Consider the following 15356-nt stretch of genomic DNA (forward strand, 5'->3'; position numbering starts at 1 on the left):
GACTCCAGGAGAACGTTCTGACAATATTGGGTTTTTGCATTTCAGTTTCATCTTCTTAGCATTTAAATAACTCTGTACTGTTATACTTCAATGACTCAAGAGTAGGTTAGGGGCACCTTAATAAAAAATCTTTGCCAGGAGAGACTGGCAGAGGAAGGAGCAATTTTTTTTTTTTTTTGGAGTTAATTTAACAAAAAAGAAATCCATCTTTCAAATGAAGGATTTTATTTTTTTAAAAAAACACTCCCAAACCTAAACCAACAGCTTTTCAAACCCTAACTGAAGGATGGTAGCTGGGACACTGCAAATGAATTAGGCGCTAAAAATAACTTTCGGATGCCGAATCCTTCTGTTTTCAGATGTGCTGAATTTAAATGCCACCTTAATATGTATTTATAAAGTCACTCTTTAGTTTGAATCTTCCTCGGCACCAATGAGTGAGCCATGTGGGGACACAGACCCCATCTGGAGATCCCTGATGACGAGGCCTGACGCTGACAGGTGGGGGTTCTGAGATTTGGGGTGAGGTGGGGGCAAGGCTCTTCACCCCTCCCTGTGCATCCGTCTCATCTTCCTGGAACAGAGCCAGCCCCACAGCCTCCCTCTTAAGGCCGGGTGAGGACTCAACTGAGATGGAACTTGGCCCAGTGAGAGGGAGACTCGTTAAACAGTGACTGTTCTGACGACGCTAACTTAACTCACTCCCCTCCTCTAGCTGCTCAACCAGACTGTCCCCACGCTGCTGTCCTTAACACAGGTCTCAGGCTGACGGTGCCCGCAAGCCTCCCAGCACAGCTCGGAAGGCTGGGGAGGGCCCCCGCTTGTAGGCACAGGTCAAAGGGCTAGTCTCCCTTCTGCTCTGGTCTTGACTGATCCCCACAGGCATCCCCTCTCCTGGATGGAAATTCTGGCCTCTCTGTAGCCCCTCCCCACACTCCACTCCAGCCAAGGGGACCCTCCTGCTGGGTGCTGACCAGGGTGAGACAGGGGAACTCAGCTGGCAGCTGGGGACAGAGGGACAGCCTCACGGGACAGTCAGGGGAGGGGCTGTAGTTCTCGCCTCAGCCGCCCCTCTCTGAGAGGTTTGTCCTTTAGGTTTGCGTGTGCGCGCGCATCAAAGCTCACAATGACGGTCTCGGCTCTGAATTCTCACAGTCAAGGAGAGAGAACAGGGAAAGAGGAAGGGAACTGAAAATGAATGCCTCAGAAGCCAGTTTAGTGCTATTTTTAGAAAACTCCTATCCTGTTAACCAGAAAAGGAAGATCTAAAAAAAAAAACCCCACAGAAACAGCCACGCATCGGCCTCAAAGGCACAGATGGCAGAAGCAGGGACGGGGGTGGGTTGTTAGGGACTTGGGGTTTCTCACATAGCTTCCCAGCCTCCTGCCTGAACTGAGGGAGGGTGGATCCCCTGACCACCAGGGTCAACTCTCTCCACTGCCCCCTGCTCTCCACAGGAGTTTCCAGTGTTAGATGGTAGGGGAAACCCCGCATTCCTGGTCCTCTAAGTGCCTCACATACCCACTCATCCATCCATCCATCTACCTACTCAATAAAAAGCTGCATCTCAGGCCCTGCCTCAGGCACTGGGATTCTGGAGAGAGCAAGGGAGGTGCACAGACCACCTTTCTAGCTGAGGGTCTGCTTACTCTGCCACAGAGAGCCCCCCCAAACCCCATGGTCAGGGTCTGTTGACCAAGTTGAATGATTCCTGCACCACTCTTGCTTCAGGTTTTGGGGCAATGTAATCCAAATGGCATCCCTCAGTTGGTAAAGAATCTGCCTGCAATGCAAGAGACCCCGGTTTGATTCCTGGGTTGGGAAGATCCACTGGAGAAGGGGAAGGCTACCCACTCCAGTATTCTGGCTTGGAGAATTCCATGGATTGTATAGTCCATGGGGGTCACAAAGAGCCGGACGTGACTGAGCACCTTTCACTTTCAATCCAAATGGCACTTGCCTGGGAACTGCATCTGCGGAGCTCCAATCCCGTCTTCGCCTCCACTATTAACATGGATTGCTTAGCACACGCTTGCATGGGCTGTTCAGTATCACTGTTCCCACCTTCCAGGAGAGAGAGCTGGGCTCGGAGGGTTACAGACGGCCAGTGCCTTACAGATGGGTGCCTGCTTGAGTCCAAAGCCTCTGTGTCCCATTGCCTTTCACCAACTCACAGAATAGCCTCAGACCACTGCCTTCTTCCCTGTGCCTCAGTTTCCTTCCCTATAAAGTGAGGGGGGATTGGACAGATCTCAGTCTCAGAGAGCCACTTTAGCACCATCCTCAAGGATTCTCCCATCACCAGATACTTGCTGCTCAGGACAGAGGCACTTCCTGAGCCTCTTGCTGCCCTGCTGTGCCCAGCAGGAACATCATCCTAGCTCTAAGCCAAGTCCTGCTTGGCTGGAGGCTGGAGGAAGGAGAAACATCCTAGAACCTAGGGATCACAAGCAGACAAGAATTCACCTGGTGCCTTTGACACCCACTGGCCTCTGCATGGAAGTGCCTGCCTTCCAAGATTCGTACCCTTTATGTGCTCCCTGTTATACACCTTCCCTTAAAAAAAAAAAAAAACTTGGAGGGTTTTCTGATGAAAGAAAAACAGTAAAGTTTAAAAAAAAACTTAGGAGGGTTTTCTGATGAAGGAAAAACAGTAAAATCATCAGCAGATAGAGGTAAGAAAGCTTAGCTGAGGCAGAAAAGTGTTGGGAGAGACCTCATCTTACCTCCAAGAGAGGGTACATGCAGTTCGAGGGCTCGGCCTAAGATGGATCAGCTACTCTGTTCAGCATCCTCTGCGTGCGTGTGTGCATACTAAGTCACTCAGTCATTTCCAGCTCGTTATGACCCCACGGACTGTGGCCTGTCAGGCTCCTCTGTCCATAGGATTCTCCAGGCAAGAATACTGGAGTGGGTTGCTGTGCCCTCCTCCAGGGGAGCTTTCTGACCCAGAGATCGAACCCGAGTCTCACGTCTCCTGCACTGGCAGGAGAGCTCTTTACCGCTAGGGCCACCTGCAAAGCCCACAGTGTCCTCTGGTTTCAGTCAAATGTCTTGGCCGCTTCCCCAGTCTCATCTCTCACCCTGCCCAACTCTCCCTACAGGTGCACTGACTTCCCTGGCTGTCCCCAGCCTCCAGATCCTAACTAGCTGGAGTGACACCATCCCCTTCGGGCTTCATCTGCCTCCCTCTCTCCTGCCCCCAGCTTTGTCCTCACAGATTACAAGCGGAGGGCTGAAAGGACAAGAACAAACAAACAAACAATAAGGGGGACACTTGGATCACATGTGTCCAGCACCATTGCATCCACTCCACCTTTGTTATCTCATTTAATCCTTCACGACAACCCTATGACACAGGTACTGCCACACTCTTATTTTACAGAGGAGGAAACAGGAAGACTGCAGGGACTGCATGAGGTCTTTGGTTTGGGGGCGGGAGGCAGTCAGTTCTCAGACACATGCACACAGAAACTCTTAAGGGCCCAGTTACATCCTTCTTTCCACCAGACCAGGCTCCTGCCTGTTTTTCTGATCTCTGTAATGATACACGGGGTTCTGCCATGTCAGTGCTCTGACCATAAACAACAGGTCACTGGGTCCTTGGGGCTCAGGGAACCGTCTCCAGGGATGACGTGCTGATGGATGGATGCAGGTGGGTGCTAGGGAGGGATTGGGTAGCTAAGGCCAGGGAACCTGATAACCGTAGGGCCCCCTCTCTCCCCTTGCCGGCTGACCAGCAGAGGCTGGGCGTGAGTGCTGTCCATGTGGTTGTGGTGCTGACAGCCCCCCTGGGGAGGACAAAGAAACAGGCACTGGGGAACTGTCTCCACTGGGAGCTGTCCCCAAGGCCACAGTACTGATTTGGGATCTGGGGTGTGTATAGGGACCGCGTGTCAAGGAGCTGTCCGTGTTCTGTGGTGCTGACATAGGGCAAAGGGTTATAAGTGCCCCTAGAGCTATCCAGGATAGCAGTGCTGACTGACAGAGCACAGGCTTGGGAAGTCTGAGGAGCTGGGTGTGGGTGGAGTAGGGAGGGCACAGGGCATTTTTCATGAGTTCTGTGATCAAGCATGGGTAGCTGACCCCAGGTATTTGGTGCTGTCGCTCAAAGCCAGGTTGTCAGGCAATGGGGTGTCCCTGTGAGTAGGCTTGAGCCAAGAAAATGGGACTAAGCAAAAGTCGTTTGGGGCCAACTGCATGATTATAGAGAAGACTCACTTTGACCCATCAGTGCCATCTGTCACCAATGCCAGAAACCCCACCTTTACTGATCCATTCTCTTGTTCTGTGCTTTATCCTTTCCCTCTGGTTCCTGCTGTATTTACGTGGCTGCAACTCAGTGTGTCTGAGTTTATAAAATTCATTCCTCCATGGGATGGGGAAGGAAAATTCACCCACAGAAGTGCCAAAGAATTAGTTTAAGTTGGGAGACTACTTTTGAATCGCTAAGTTCTTTGGGGTCCAAATCAGGGAAGCAGGCAGATAAGGCTTGAGGAAAAGTCATTCTATGCAGCCTGAGCACACAGAGGCCAAGAAATAGAACTAAATAGAAAATAGGGAAAGGCAGAAAAGCAGGATACCCAGATTCAGAGGAGGAGGGGAGTCAGGCTGATGCGGGCACTGGCAGGAGGTGGTATTTGTATGTGTTGGTATTTGTATGTGTTGAAAATGTTTTTCAGATTTTATTTCTCACTACTGAAGTGAGTCTTCTGGGCTGTGCACCCATTGCCTTTCATGCTCCACCCCAGGTCACCTCCCTCCGTGACTCCTTGGTGGATAGCTAGCGATCTCTGTCTGGACGCTGACTTGGCCTCAGACCTAAAGGCAATGGATCAGAAGGCCTGGAAGCCAGAGGAGGAGCCGAGAGTAGGAGCAGGAGTTTCCTCTCCTTCCTCTCTTGATAAACGCTTCTCTGAGTGGAGCTCAGGACCCCAGGGCAGGGCTGCTCAAAGTGTGGTTGCCCAGGCATCACCTGGGGATTGGCTGAAACATAGAGTTCCAGGCTCAGGCCTGCAGAAATGAGTCAACCTCTGGTACTGGGGCTGGGAATTTTTAAACAGGCAGAACCACTGCCCTAGAGTTCGAGGGGATTCCATTGCAGTCCTTCTTTGGGGCTTTCTTCCTCTTGTAGCCAACATTCCACTGGTTCTGGGTTCTAGACTCCTGTCTTGCTCTTGTAACCCAGTCTATGGCTCAAAATCACCTCCAGCTCCTGCTTTCTCAAATGTCACATTCTACTGGGTTAGGCGGTAGGATCTTCTGGGAATGACTCCCACCAGCCACTCCAGGGTCCTTCTGTCTCTACACTCTTGCTCACACCTGATGACCCGATCCCTTCTTCCCACTCTATGATAGCTTCTCTGAACAATTCTGCCCAGGGGTCCATACCACTTCTCTGTTCTGGGCGAACTCTGGGCTTTTCCCACAGTCCTGCCCTTGACCCCCTTAATGCCTCACCTCTCCCTGGCAAAGCCACCCAACTGACATCAACTTGCATCCTAACGTGAGTGGTTCCCAAACTGACATTTCCACCCGGCCCTTTCTCCTAAGCTCTAGAACCAAACTCCCCATGACTACCAAATGTCACCTCTGAAGGTCGTCCAGGCTCTCAGACTCTCCCAAATGTCCCCATCCTTCTGTGACCTCTGTGTCAATAAAAAGCATCCCCCCAGGGTTGGACCATTCAGTTCACTCCATTCAGTTGCTCAGTCGTGTCCGACTATTTGCTACCCCATGGACTGCAGCACGCCAGGCTTCCCTGTCCATCACCAACTCCCGAAGCTGGCTCAAACTCATGTCCATCGAGTCAGGAGTTGGACCATTAGGGTTGCTCTTGACTCTGTTCCCTCTTTGTACTCAATCAGGTGCCCGAGCCAGGGGGCGGTGGGGTAAGAGCTCAGGCTTCATCATCTTCCTCCCTGGCCTGGGCTCCTGACCCTGCTCGGGTTCCTCATTCACAGCCTCTTGACTGGCTCCTCACCCCCTTCACAGTCCCCAGTGTGATGCTGGGAGGGACTCCTACTTACTGAACGGCTCTGAAAACATCTGATTCCACAATAAGCCCATGACGGAGGCATTCTTATGCCTAGTTTACAGATGAGGAAACCAAGACTCAAAGAGGTGAAATAACACCATGTCCAGGTCACATAGTTAATGAGCGGCTGAGCCAGGAGTAGAGTTGGGACCTGTCTGACTCTAAAACCTTTCAGATTTGAGCATGCCATGCTTTGCATTAAAAACATCACTGGCTCCTTGGTGCCTGTTTAAAAAAAACAAAACAAAACATTTTCACGACCACTGCATCCAAGATCCTGCTTCACTGGCTCAGAGCCAACTTCCCTGGGCTCTGGTGTGAGTGAACTCCTTGCGTTTCCTAAACAACAAACATGTGCTCCTCCTCCTCCCCGCCACCACCCTCTGTACACACTGTCTCCTCTCTCCAGGATTGTCTACACCCACTTCGCCACTATTCAAAACCTTCCTTGCAGGGACTTCTCTGGCAGTCTGGTGGTTAAGACTCTGCCTTCCAACGCAGGGGGTGTGGGTTCCATCCCTGGTCAGGGAGTTAAGATCCCACATGTCTTGTGGCCAAAACACCCCACACATAAAACAGAAGCAATAGTGTAACAAATTCAATAAAGACTTAAAAAATGGTCCACATCAAAAGCCAGTTTTTTAAAAAGGACAACAATAACAAAAACATCCCTTCCTCTCTAAGGTCCAGCCTTAACGCTAACTTCGCTGTGATGTATCACTTGTTCAGTTGCTCAGTCGTGTCTGACTCTCTGCAACCCCACTGACTGTAGCCCGCCAGGCTCCTTTGTCCATGGGATTTCCCAGGCAAGAATACAGAGTGGGTTGCCATTTCCTTCTCCAAGAGATCTTCCCAACCCAGAGATCAAACCACGTTTTCTGAGGCTCCCGCATTGTCAGGCATTCTCTAATGCCTCTGTTAAACATTTGAACCCCCCTTCCCTCTTCCAGCCCATCACATGTGGCTCATTCCTTGATTTTGCACCCTCCACCCTCAGTCTTGGGGTGGGTTCTGCCAGCTTGCCTCCCCTACTAGATTAAACTCCCTGAGAACAGAGCTTCCCTAGCACCCAGCACAAGACCTGTTTCCACCAGTGCTGGTTCCGTGGCTGAGGAAACAACCTGCCTGGAAAGACAACAGATCTGGGGTGCAGTCTGCATTTGGAAAGTGGAAACTGGTCGGCTGAGTGGTCGCACAAGTGGATGCTGAATGCAGTCGGGGGAAGGGGGGAAGCGTTACAGCCAGCAAGCTGGCAAATTGGCACCTAAGACTTGGGAAGCAGATACTCCAGTATCCCATTTCACAGACGGGCAAATGGAGGCTTTGCCAGGTTAAGGAAGTTGTCTAGGGTCACATCACCGTTGGATTTGAGCCCAAGCAATGTGCCATCAGAAGCCTTGCCTAAGTCCCTTCTGCGATGACTCAGAAGCTGGGCAGGTGGTGGCAAAGGCAGCGGGACACGCTGGGGCGTCCCGGGTCCAGTGGGGAGACGCCTCCGCCCCTGTGGAGCACACGGTCAGGTCCGCGTCTTCGGCCACGCCCAGTGTTACATCCCACCAGGGATCCTCGCGGTCTGGCCCTCATACTGTCCTCCACCCCCATGCGTCTCTGTTCTCTACCCAAAGCTGGAGGGCAGGGGTAAGGTCAGGGCAGGGCACTCAGAATCCGTCAGGAGGTAGATCCAGGCTCAGGCCCAGGGACCTGGTGGGGTGCTGGGAACACAGGGCACCCCCACACCTAGCCTGTCCTCCACGCTGACTGCCCTGGCCCCAGAGCCATGGCCCTGGTGGTCCAGACCCCAGACCCCAGAATCCCGTGCCTCGTGCGCCCGCGGCCTCTCTTTGGCTCCCGCACAGGGCAGGTTGGCTCTGCAGCCCTTCCCCTGACACAGCATGGCTGTCCCGGCCACTGCGGAGACAAACAGAATCTGCCCGGCACCTTGAACAGATGGTGCTGCTTCTAAAAATAACGCTCCCCTGCGCAGCCGGTCCCGGCGACAGAAGGGGGTGCGGGTGGGGGTGGGGGCCGCGAGTTGCGCTCACCAGCCATCTGCACAGAGACAGATGCGAATGCAGCCTCCCCAGGGACGCGGGCCCGGGGGACCCCAGCCTCATGGAAGCTATTGCAGAGCCTCGGGCCTGCTGCCGAGGTGCGGCCCTGAAGTGAACGCAAGGAGGCTAGGCGGGGGTGTGCCGCCTGGCATTCCCACTCGGAACACCGCTCTTCTTCGCCTGTCACCTTCGACCCCATGTCTCGGTCCCTATGCCCACAATCCCTAGTGCCATCTTCTCTAGGGAATTTCCTTCCACTCCCAGGAAGCTTCTCCTTCCATCCATAGAGTCTTTAACCACTTTTCACTGGACTCACAACCTAGCCGGGTCAGAACCCCTTTGTTTGAGGCTGAGCACCAAATAATTGATTCTTTCGAACTGTGGTGCTGGAAAAGATTCTTGAGAGTCCTTTGGACTGCAAGAAGATCCAACTGGTCAATGCTAAAGGAACTCAACCCTGAATATTCGTTGGAAGAACTGATGGAAGCTGAAGCTACAATACTTTGGCCACGTGATCCAAAGAGCTGACTCAATGGCAAACACCTTGATGCTGGGAAAGACTGAGGGCAGGAGGAGAAGGGGGCGACAGAGGATGAGATGGTTGGATGGCATCACTGACTCGATGCACATGAGTTTGAGCAAACTCTGGGAGATAGTGAAGGACAGGGAAGCCTGGTGTGGTGCAGTCCAGGGGGTTTCAGAGTCGGACACGACTCAGCAACTGAACAACTACTCTTTTCCCAGCCCCTTGTCACTAAACAAGAGAGTAAGAGAGATCTGGGTGAGCACCCTCAATCTGCCAGCCCTGAGTGATCATGGGTAAATCAGGGCAGCTCTCTGGCCTCAGTTGCCACATCTGTAAAATGGACACAATAATCGTCCCTACCTTGCAGGGTGGCTAAGGAGATAGCATGAGTTGATACCGGGTACAGGGTTCAGGCCAGGGCCTGGCCAGCGAGAGACACACAATCAACAGGAATGATAGCGATTTCTAGATGAGGAAACAGAAACCCTGAATGGAAGACACTGGCCCAAGGCCACAGAGCAGGTGTTGGCAGAGCCAGGTTCAGGCCCAAGGCCTCTGCCAGGGCTTTCACCCCCTGAAACAGCCCTCTCTAATGTTCCAGGGATGTGCCTCACCTTCATGTTTGTGCAGGATTTTCCCTGAGTGCTAGTCCATCTCCAGTCCCAGGAGCTGGCCAGGAGGCCTAAGGGACTCCTTGAAAACACCTCCTCCCCATATCTTGCAAAGAACCAGCCCTGAACCGCAGCCTGACCCTTCCAGCTTCTCAAGGAAGTTCAAGTCCTGCCAGAAAGTTTAAGAGCTCAAAATCTAAAGTGCTCCCAAGGCCCCAGGAGACCCCAATCCTTGGACCCTGGAAGTACCCACCTAGGCAGACTTCTCACGACGGCCCCCGATGGCTCTGCCCCCTCTGATTTCCCAGCCTTGCAGGGGCTCTCCTCCTCCTCCCAAGTCTGGTGATGAGGCTACCTGGCAGTGGTGGGGGTGAGGGGCTCTGTCTACTTCCTTTTCCCTGGGCATGGCCCAGCACTCCCATCACCATGAATCTGCTTTCCAAAGGTCCTCCTCCAGCCATGGCTGCCCTTCCCCTCTCTGCTGGGGTTCCCCATGGCTCTGGAAGCCTCCCAGAAAAGGAGGGATACAGGGACTCCTGGAGGTACTAATGTCTCCTAGATTCCAGGCCTCATGTCACACTGCCTCTAGGGCCTGCTTTCTGTGGGGTGTACCGCAGGGCAGTTTACGTTTGGGGTCTCAGATGCAGTCAAAACTCATGTTCAAATCGCGTACAACTCCAAGTCCCGGAAGCTTTCTCCAGGCCCCCTCACTCACTCCCTGCCTCTCTAGACACTTCAGTCCCTGCCACCTACTGCTAATCAGGGCCTTCCTTTCCCCAGACTCCTTGTTACAACCGACTGACCAGCCCAGAGCTGCCGCCTCTCTCTCCCTCTCCAGGGTCAGGCCTGGCATGAAACAGGTGCCGGGTTTTTTGGGGGGGCTTCTACGTGTGCATCTTTAGAGGGGGTTCACAGACCCCAATGACATCAGACCTGCTCAGAGCCGGTTCTTGTCCACCACATCCTGGACTCCCCACTCCAGGAAGCCGCTCCCCAGAAGAGGTTGTTGTTCAGCAGCTCAGTCGTGTCTGACTCTTTGTGACCCCATGGACTGCAGTCTGCCAGGCTCCTCTGTCCATGCGATTTCCCAGACAAGAGTACTGGAATGGGTTGCCATTTCCTTCTCCAGGGGCTCTTCCTAACCCAGGGATCAAACCTGCAAAACCCGTGTCTCCTGCCTTGCAGGCAGATTCCTTACCACCGAGCCACCTGGGAAGCCACTGTTTGTAAACCTCGAGCGAAAGCCGAAAGAGGCTCTGATTCCCCAGGCTTACTTGAATCCAGACACCAGAGGGCCCTCAGCAGTCAAAATCCCTGTGACACCCAAGCCCCTCCATAGCACCTATGTAAAGTCCTGCTTGTGCTCGCGTGCCTCCCTCGACAGGGGTTTCACTCTCTCCTTCCAGCTGGGGCTTCCCGCATGGCTCAGTAGGAAAGAACCCACCTGCCAACCAGGAGACCCAGGTTCGATCCTTGGGTCGGGAAAAATTCCCCGCAGGAGGAAATGGCAACCCATTCCAGTATTCTTATCTGGGAAATCCCATGGACAGAGGAGCCAATGGACTACAGTCCGTGGGGGTCACAAAGAGACTGATTCGATTTAGTGACGCAACACCACCAATGCTGGTAATTCCTAAATTCTTTCGGTTGAGCTGAAATCTTGCTAACATTCTTTGTTTGTCTGTTTCACGGTTAATGGACTCACACACAGTAACCCCGCTCCCTCTTCTCCTTTGGATATTCATAACTGTGGGAGCGTATCTGTGTGTGTGCCAGGGCAGACTGTGTGACTGGCCATGCAATCCTGAATGTACACACAGGCGTGTGTCCATGTATGTCAGGGAGGGGGAGCACACATGTGGGCTGCATCTCGGTGTGTATAAACTTGCTTTAACATGTCTGAGTGCGGGCTGTGCTGGGACGTGCAGAAATGTGTGCATTTTGGAAAAAACAAGACTTTAGGTATAAGGGGCTGTTAGGGAGTCATGAGTCATGGCAAAGAGTTTTATTACTACCTTGAGATTACCTTAGCCTCCCAGCTTGGGAGATGGGTGGGTGGTGAGAGGGGGCACCCACAAAGGCTCCAGAACAGAACAGAAGGCCAGGCTGTAGCAGAGGCCTTGTCACTGCCTCCACAGCCAACTGCAAGGTGGCCCTGAACCTCTGAACCCCACAGCACGTCACCAGATGACTTTACCTCTCAGGGAACTCTGCCATTAGGGCTTGCCCTGAACAAAATGACAGTGACCACAAAATGCCATTTACATAAGAGCGGTCATAAAATGCTTTCCAGCTTGAAGTTCACAAAGGATCCACCAATTATTTATATTTCACGAATAAAGAGGAGAAAGACACAGGGGCCTGTGGTGGGGGGCCCGGCAGAGAGTGACGTCTCTGGGGGGAACCTAGGGGCTCAGAATCCTGCACAGAACATACAGCTCCAGGGCTGGTCACCCCAGCCATGGTGGATGGGCCGCGGGAGGTCTGCCCTTAGCTGAAACTGTGCCACTGGTCTTACCTCTTTGAAGCTGAGTTTCTCCATCTGTAAAATGAGGAGGTCAGACTAGACGGCGTCTAAGAGACCCTCGCGTGCCGGCTTGTGCTAAGTCTTGGACACTGGATCAGGCCCAGGGAGGGGGCCCTCTGTGGTTCTGGAATCCGCTCCCCAAGGGGCATGTTTGCCTTCAGCTTGGCCAGAGTCATCTCTGGACCCTGGGACATCTATGGGGGTGGGGAAACTTTCTGCTTTAAAAAATAAAAAAAATCAACTCAATGCTGCCGTGTGAAAAATCCATCCTGGTTTAGCACAAGCTCTTCCCTCCCACTTGCTTCTTCTCCGTCTGCTAGACTCCTATTCACCCTGCAGGGCCCCACTCAAGAGAGCCCCCTCCTCAGTGAACACTATGCTGAGCCCACTCTCCAGGCAGAATCAGTTGATCCCTCCACCAGGCTTGACCGTTCACACCAGGGGACTATGTCCACCCCTCTCCGGGTCCCCAGGGTATCTGACAGGGTCAGTGTCTAACAGAGGCTTGCTGACTGACCACAGAAACCCGCAGCTTGACCTCAGAAACAGAGAACCAGAGTGCCTGGGACCTGGGCTCATCCACTCCTTCCACAGGGGCTTGCTTTTGAACACAAAGGCAGAGAGCATGCACTGAGAACCTACTGTGTGCCTGGCCCTGGATGGTGCCTCCAGGAAGGATGGCTCCTGCAGCCCAACTAGAGGAAATGAGATCACCTCCCTGGTGGGGAGGTGGTCACAGTAATCATGGCATCAGAGCAGCAGTAACAGCAATGGAAGGAATCATGTGTGTGCCAGTCATGTCTGACTCTTTGTGACCCCATGGCCTACAGCCCATCCATGGGATTCTCCAGGCAAGAATACTGGATCGGGTGGCCATTTCTTCCTTTAGGGGATCTTCCTGACCCAGGGATTGAACGTGGGTCTCCTGCACTGCAGGTGGATTCTTTACCATCTGAGCCACCAGGGAAGCCTAATTTTATTACAAGTGAGTGCTGCTCTTTATATTTAATTTTTTCTATGCACAACCTTGTTCACACCCACAACAGCCCCCAAGGTCAGAATTCTGATTTTCTTTCCTCTACAGAGGAGGACACTGAGGTTCAGATGGTGGGGTGTCTGGCCAAGGTCACACTGGGTTTTGCACTAGGGTCTGACTCCCAAGGCTATACTCTTGACCTTGGCATGCAACAGATTCCCAGACCTGGACCCAGTGGATGTCACAGGAGTGGAATGTGTTGTTCTGCAGGAGAGAGAAAGCCAGGACCACCCTGTTCCCCTGCCTCAAGGAGGAGGATACAGTGCCTGGCCTCCAGGTGGGCTGCGGGCTGAGGGCTGGGAGGAGGCCCCTAGGCTTGGCCAACTTCAGCATCTGTAAGGAAATCCCCAGTGGGATTCTGGTCCATTCCATTGCTGACAGGTGCAAGGCAGGGTCTTTGGCTGACCCGGCAGGCTGAGTATGAGGGGCTGGTAAGCAGATGGCAGTCCCTTCCTGTGTTTGGAAGAAGTCAAGGGTGAAATCCTGGAGCCGCCAGCCTGGCCGCGTCACCTGCTGTTAGAAACCGCCCCCGGGCCTGGGGGCTGGCGGCCACCCAATGTGGGTCTGCTGACAAATGGGAGGCCTGGGGAGGCACCAGCCCAGCCCTTTTCCATGGATAGCATCACTATTTTATAATTCAGGACTGTTGCTGGAAGGAGTTCTTCATCGTACAACCCCCTTGGTCTCACCCATGACCCTGGGGCAGAGGAAGCAGGCTGCCCATTTTAAAGATGAGGAGACTGAGGCTCAAGAAGACAAGCAAGTTCTTACACAGGCCCCTAAGACACAGTGCTGGGGTGGTGGTGAGGCAGGGGAGGCCCCCAGGGTACAAAGTGCAAGGCCGTGCTTGCTCTCAGGTTCCCACTGCTCTGCTAGCTGTCTGCCCTGCAGTTCAAGTCCACCTGAATTAGCCATGCATCTCCCTGCCCTACCCCCACAGCAAACACAGGGCAGAGACTGAAAATCCACAGAGGGACTTCAAACCCACTTTGGCAACTTTGCGGATGATGCAGCCAAACATAACAGATTCTAAGAAGCACCCAGAATTATAGAAGAAGTTTAAAGCCGATGTCGCAGCAATCAGTTTGCTGAGCAGCAGGGGATTTGGGGGCAAACAGTTCATTTCTCACTTCCACTCATTTAGCAAACTTTTGCTCTGGGTCCGCTATGTGCCTGGACCTGTGAGATGTGACGTGGATGGTGAGGAATAGGACACAGCCCTGTTCTCAGAAAAGTTGGTGGTGTTCTCCCCCTGTGCAGCATGGTGCCTGCACAATTTCTTACAAATAATCATGATAAATTAGCATTTATGCAGCATTTTCTATGTGCCAAGCTCTGTGCTAAGTATTTTATACACATCATCTCATTGGGCTCCAAAATCACTGTGGATGGTGACTGCATCCACGAAATTAAAAGACACTTACTCCTTGGAAGCAAAGCTATGACAAACCTAGACAGTGTATCAAAAAGCAGAGACATCAGTTTGCTGACAAAAAAAGGTCCGTATAATCAAAGCTATGGTTTTTCCAGTAGTCATGTACGGATGTAAGAGTTGGACCATAAAGAAAGCTGAGCACCAAAGAAATGATGCTTTTGAATCGTGGTGCTGGAGAAGACTCTTGAGAGTTCCTTGGATAGCAAAGAGATGAAACCAGCCAATACTAAAGGAAATTAGCCCTGAATATTTATTGGAGGACTGATGCTGAAGCAGAAGTTCCAATACTTTGTCCCCCTGATGCGAAGAGCCTACTCATTGGAATAGACCTGATGCTGGGAAAGATTAAGGGCAGGAGGAGAAGGGGACGACAGAGGATAAGATAGTTGGATGGTATCATTGACTCAACGGACATGAGTTTGAGCAAACTCTGGAAGACAGTGAAGGACAGGGAGGTCTGGTATGGTGCCGTCCATGAGGTCGCAAAGTTGGACACACCTTAGCGACTGAACAGCAACATCTCATTGGATCCCCATCACAACTCTGAGGCAGGTACTCTCATTATCCCATTTTGCAGAAAAGAAAACTGAAGCAAAGAGAGGTAGAGTAACCTGCCCAAGGTCACTCGGGCAGAACACAGCGGAGCTGGGATGCAAGTTCAGTGAAATGTTTGGTGGGTGAATGAACGAAGACACAGGGGAGGCCATGCGGGAGGCCTGACGACAGACGGGCGATGTGCTTGGCTAAACGTGACCCTGCAAAGTGCCCTCAGAGCTCCAGGAAGCAGCATCAGGCCTCCTGAGGGCGGGGCTCGGAGCAGGTCAGGGAATCAACTGTGCTTTTGGGCAAACTTGGGCTGCAGGCTTCCAAGCAGAGGGTGACAGTGACAGCCGCCGTATCAGTTAGCAGAGCAAGGAAGCTCCGATTTCTCCCTCTCTGAGTCTGACCACGTGACCTGCCTATAAAAATATCCCAGGCCCATGGCCCCTTTTACCCCGAGAAAAGTGGGCTCTGAGACAGGCTGGCCCTGGGCAGGTATGAGAGGAACGGGAGGCCGCTCCCAGACTGCCCTGGTTCAAGTTCCCATCCCTGAGTCCTCCTGCTTCCCGGACACACAGTGACCACAGTGACG

General features: G+C 52.7%; 1 protein-coding gene across 19 annotated transcripts in view; it reads right to left on the reverse strand.

Moving 5' to 3' along the window:
* ATP2B2 (ATPase plasma membrane Ca2+ transporting 2) overlaps nt 1-15356 on the reverse strand; it is a 381296-nt gene that overhangs the window by 128123 nt on the left and 237817 nt on the right. The window lies entirely within an intron of this gene.

The sequence above is a fragment of the Bos taurus genome, chromosome 22 (assembly GCF_002263795.3).
Source record: "Bos taurus isolate L1 Dominette 01449 registration number 42190680 breed Hereford chromosome 22, ARS-UCD2.0, whole genome shotgun sequence".
Taxonomy (NCBI): Eukaryota; Metazoa; Chordata; class Mammalia; order Artiodactyla; family Bovidae; genus Bos; species Bos taurus.